This window comes from Acomys minous (assembly GCF_964271855.1).
Source record: "Acomys minous genome assembly, chromosome: 7".
NCBI classification, from domain to species: domain Eukaryota; kingdom Metazoa; phylum Chordata; class Mammalia; order Rodentia; family Muridae; genus Acomys; species Acomys minous.
In genome coordinates, this window is record NC_140488.1 from 82,281,367 (window position 1) to 82,287,366 (window position 6,000).

At 36.1% G+C, this 6,000-nt stretch overlaps 1 protein-coding gene across 1 annotated transcript in view; it reads left to right on the top strand.

The window, feature by feature from the left end:
* The window catches only part of LOC311601688 (uncharacterized protein), a 177,191-nt gene extending 174,994 nt beyond the window's left edge, over window positions 1–2,197 (top strand). Inside the window, exon 8 of the mRNA XM_084789362.1 lies at window positions 2,177–2,197. The gene's annotated coding sequence lies outside the window, so the exon portion shown is untranslated. The remainder of the gene's footprint in view (window positions 1–2,176) is intronic.
* The last annotated feature ends 3,803 nt before the right edge of the window (window positions 2,198–6,000 follow it).

The following is a 6,000-nucleotide window of genomic DNA, read 5'->3' on the forward strand; positions in this document are numbered from 1 at the left end:
AGGCTTTGAAGGTCACAAATGAGTTCATATGTCATTTCCGTTCCTTGCTGTATATATAAATTTGGAATAGAATTTAATCATATAAAGGCTCAGATTTCCCACACGCTAACTGAAGGCAATGTTGTCTTGCAGTGTTATAAGACTTTCTAACATATAAAGTTTGTGTTATAACACTTGTGAATAAGAGATATAATTAAGCAGTTAGTTCCAACCAGCTTCCTGACTGGAATCCCATCTGTTCTACCACTTCCTTTCCCCTTGCTCCCCTCCTCCTACACTGCTCTTTCCCCCTGTACTCTTTCTTATCTTTCTTCTGATGCTTTATATAGTTGTAGAACCAGAATGATAGTGTGAGGGTATGTCCAGAAGGAGAATATATCAATCTGCTGTCTTACCAGTAGCAAGTATACCTTGGAGATTAATATTGGTCCAAGTCAGTTATTTGTGTGGGAAGAAACTGCTGACATATCTACAGGAGTAGCAGCTCAGGATAACAAATATTGTAAAAGCAAGGCATGTTTCTAGTTGTTTAAAATAGTTTATTTTCTGTGTATGGGTATATATCTGTGCATAACATACATGCAGTGCTATCAGAGACCAGAAGAGGGCATCTTATCACCTGGAGCTGCAGACCCAGATGATTTAAAAGTTTTTTTTTCATTAAATATTTTTACATATGCATTTATATTATTAGAAATATATACAATAACTACATACAGCAAGAAGAACCACAAAATAATCAGGAATTACATATATGTTACATTCATAGTGCTTTGACTATTTGTATTTGGCAGCCTTGAAGAAAACATATTTCCAATCTTGGTGCCTCTAAAATTCTGAATGTAAATCAGTATCTATCATATCTCATCATTATCAACTTAAAACATCTATCTAGACCTAAAAACATCTTAACCTCTAAACAACCAAGCTTAATTGTAAAACTAAACTATCTGGTCTTCAAACCCATCAGAGACTTGAGAAGGAATAAAATTGATTACCTGAGAAGACAGGGAGTACAGGTTAGCGCCCAGATGATTGTTAGCCACCATTTGAGGTCTCAGAATCTATCCTGGGTCCTCTGCAAGAGCAGTCAGTGCTCTTAACCCCGAATTATCTCTCCAGCCCACAGACTGGTAAGAGGGCAAAAACAGATGTCAATATCACGAAATTTTGTTTCTAAAGTTTTATATTTAATCCCCTTCCCATGTTTTTAAAACTACATATTTAAAACTATGCACAATTACATATAGAATTTACTATATGAAGATTGGATTTTTTGAGGATGGTAAAGTCAGGTTATGATTCTACCAAATTTATTTCTCTCTGAGGCTGCCTCAAAGTCAGGTATTTTACATTACATCCCATGAATTGATTTGTAACACTTAAAAAATATAGATCAGATGATTTATTTAATATCAAATAAGATGAAAATGCTCCATAAACAATTTCCTATTCTCTATTATCAGACAATAAGCTGTTTGTTTGTTTTTAATCATCTTATTTAGTTTGAAGATATTTCTTTGAACCCAGAAATAGCCTTAGGTCAGGCCCAGGGATCACTATATTGTCACAATTTGTGGACAGAGATATAAAGTTTTACATACTACAAAGAAATGCTTGTAATTTGTATTGGCTGTGTATCTGGCACAATTTGGAATGGAAGAAAATTTGTTTGTTGCTTTTTTGCACTTCTACAATCTTCTCATGATATTTAGTAGTATTTAAGAGTCTTGGTGAGTTGAGTCAGCTTTGTAAATTCATCTTCACACAAAACCTTAGAATACTTTTTGCTTTTGAGTTTTTAATTTAATTACATGTAAAATAATTTTAATTAAAATATAATTACATCACTTACCCCTTCTCTTCCCTCCTTCCAACTCCTATGCCCCCTACTCAGTGCCTCTCATGTCTTCTCATTCATTACCCCTCAAATTGATGACCTTTGATAATAATTTTCTTTGATTTTTATTAATGAATAAATATATGTATAAACACACACATATATAAATACAGCCTGCTGAACCAGTTTTTGTTGTTTGTGTGCATATGACTTCTTCTTATCTCAGAAGTCATTAGTTACCCATCATTCTTTGTCTAGGGACACACCCTTGCAGTAAGGTTCTCCCATTCTGCATTAGCATGTCTGTTGATGTTGTTATTGTTCATATCTTTTTAGGCAGCCATTTGCCGGAGAGAGATACTGTCAACAGCAAACTTCCTGGTCTTCTGGGTCTTCAATCAATTTTGGCTAACTCCTCACAATTCAATGATCTCTGAACTGTGTCCACTTGTGTTTTTCTTTAATAGTCTCCATTTGTAATAAGGATGAGCTTCTTTGATGCAGGTAAGAGCTATGTTTATCTGAGGGTGTAAGTAAAAGTTTTAGAATCTCTTTAGGAATTATGTTTGTTTAGTAAAGTGGCAATAGTGGGTTCTCTTCTAAGACCCATAACCTGACTATCTGAGTAGGTGGCTATGATACTAGTACCAGACATGATTTCCCTCCTATTGTGTGGGCCTTAAGTATAATTATACCACTGTTGGTTACTACCAATATATGAGTTCCACTATTGTACCTTTAGGAATATCATGCCAAGCTGGTCATTGTTGTGGCTTATAGGCATCACAGCTGAATATGACTGTTGATTGCTTTCCTCCCTTGGTAGCTCGCATATACTTTTTGACACTATGTAAGCTAATCTACCACAAAGAGTCTTTCATATTAGATCCAGCTTGAATCATCTAAGTCCTGTACTTAAAGTATGCAGTGTTTTCAGTAATAGGGACATATCATCCACCTCTCAGAGAAGACCAAGGGCAAAAGCAATATCCTATATTTTGGAAATCACTAGGACTACCCTGACAAAACTCAAATGAAGGCTTGTCATGACTGGTACTGGGGTTTTTGTTAGATAGCCTATGACTCTTGTGGGGAGCAATGTTAGGACAGCACAAGTGGTGGCATATCTCCCTTAAAGTGTGTGTGTGTGTATGTGTGTGTGTGTGTGTGTGTGTGTGTGTGTGTGTGCATTTTAAGTATATATATGTGTGAATTTCTTTTATATATATATTATAATTTTAGGTAAATATAAAATATAATTCCTTGGAACTTTATCAAACAACCTTGGTGTTATTTGCCTCTCATCCGCCCCTCCTTCTCCTTCTGTATTGGCTCCCCTCCTTCCTCCTCATTAGGAGACCCTCCAAGTTATTCTGTTTTCTACTTCATATTTCCTGTATCCTACTATTCTATTCCCAGACAACCTCCTCCAACTTTAGTCCCTTTAAACTTTCCTGATCTCTGTGTTTATTTCATGTTATATACTTACATCTGAAGACTTGGGCTAAGAACCACAGATGAGTGAGAACATATGGTGTTTGTCTTTCTCAGTCTGGGTTACCTCTTACAATATTCCCTTCATTTACCTGCAAATTTCATGATTTAGTTTTTTCTTTGCTGCTGAATAGTATTCTATACATGGACCACACTTTCCTTACCCATTCATTTATTGAAGGGCATTTAGGTTGTTTCCATTTCCTATCCATTGTGAATAGGGAGGCAATGAAGTTGGCTAACATATCTGTGGAATAGGATGTTGAGTCCTTTAGGCATATAGTAAGGAGTGGTATAGCTGGGTCATATGATCCCTAGATCTATTTTTAGCTTGTGAAGAGTTCTATATACTGATTTGCAGAGTAGCTATACAAATTTGCATTCTCAGGAAGAGTGAATGAGAATGCTTCTTTCCCCACATCCTCACCACCTGTTTTATTGATCTTAGCCATTCTGACTGGGGTAAGGTAAAATCTCAATATTATTTTAGTCTGCATTTCTCTAATTGTTAATGATAATGAACACCATTTGAGGTGTTTCTTAGTTGTTTTTATTTCAATTGAAAAACCTCTGTTCAAATCCTTAGCCCATTTTATAATGAGTCATTTGTTTTCTTGACTGGTTTTTGAGTTCTTTATTTAATTAAAATATATCTTAAATATATAAGACCACACCACCTTAAAACAAATAAAAACAAAGTCATTATTTTCTTTGCCAAAATTTCTTCTTTTCAGCCTCAGTCCACCTTTGTACATGATTGTTACATTTTAATTCATTAATTTTATTATCACAAAGGTTGTTTTAATGTGTGTATGATATGTGGGGTTTTTTTGAGGTATGACTGTCCATGCCTGCCCATGTGGAGGCCAGAGATCTTTACCAAGTGTCTTCCTCTATCACTCATGACCTTGTTTTTTTCCAACAGGACTTCTCACTGAACCTGTAATTCACTGGTTTGCCTAGACTGGCTGGCCAGTGAGAGCCTGGGGACTCATCTTTCTCTGCTACCCTCATGGCTCAGGTTCCAAATGCGTACTGTGCCCTACTTTTATGTGAGTGCTGGGAATCTGAACTCAGGTCCTAAGGGCTGCATAGCAAACACCTCCTCACTGAGCTTTCTCCTTAGCCCACACTGAGATATTTTCAGAAGATGTTTTTCACTTGCTGTTTTTCTCCTCATACCTTACAACAATTATTAGTTCATCAATTATTAAGTTCTTAATGTGCATACATTTAATTATTTCTATGTAATTTAATACATATATGAACAACTGTAAAATAAATCTATGTTTTAACATGTCATTTGGGCAACAAATATTTGTAGTGTAACAATATCTTTTCACTGAAGTACACTTTTCTTTAGAAACTGTTACATTGGACCTCCTCACTGCAACCCCTGCAGTAGCTGCCGCTGTTCCCTCAGTCACTGCCTCCAAGAAAATGGCTGTGCCCCTGATGTATAATGATCTTGGAAAATCCCCCGGAGATGTCTTCGCGAAGAGCTACTGCTTTGGCTTAATAAAACTTGATTTGAAAACGAAGTTTCAGAATGGATTAGCATTTATCAGCTCAGGCCCCACCAACACAGAGACCACCAAATTGAACAGCAGCCTGGAAACCAAGTACAGATGAGCTGAGTACGACTGACATTTACAGACATGGAAAAAATGACAACACAACCAAGTATCCATCAGGTTTGCTTAGGTATTTCTTTTGTGCCATTTTAGGGTAGGAAGGTGGGCATGACATGATGAAATCAGTTATTCAGGACTTAATTCTTTCTTGTGTTGTTGTGTAGTTTCCTTTCCTCCCCTCCCCTCCCCTTTCCTTCCTCTCCCTCTTTCTCACTTTCTTTCTTTCATTCTTCTTTTTTAAATTCCTCCCCCCTTTTTTTTTGCCATTGCACCAGAGTATGAAATAGCTTCTGGGTTCTCCAGCTGTGAGCTGAGAAGATGACTGTAGTCATACCCTGACGACACTAGGAATCTAAACTGACTTCTATTATAGCCTTACTCTTCTATTCCGAGGTGATCTCGGTACCCAGGGTTGGATGGCATTCCTCAGATAATGGTGAGGAAAAAAGGGAAGGACAACACTGACACTCCCCAGATAGAGGTAGAGTGACTGTGTACAGGTTAGACAACCACCAAGCCAGCCAGACAAAAATTTTTCAAAAGGCCATATAAGTGATTTTTTAAAAGCAGTTTAATGGGTACATTATAGAGTCTTCCATTTTATGTGGAATTAGCTCCTCCCCTTCAAGTGCTGTAAATTAACATCACTTAAAATAGAAATTGGATTAAAAAAAACCCCTGCTGCATTGTATTTCAGTTAACAGTTTGAACATGATATAGTTGATCATTCTCATATTGATGGATATTTATGTTGTTTCTCACTTTCTACTTTTATGATTAATATTAAGATGAGCATTTTTTCTATTGAGTTATTTTTCTTTTAGTGAAAGTAGATCTATTTTTATACAATATATTTCCCTCTCCCAACTCCTCCCTCCTTTTTTTCACCTCCCTCTCATTTAAATTAATACCCTCTCCCTCATTATAAAATAAACCTCTAAAAATGAAACGAAATAAAAAAGATAAAACAGAATAAAAGTTAAACCAGAATAAAACAAAGAGAAGCAAAAGAGACACATATAGACAAAGAGA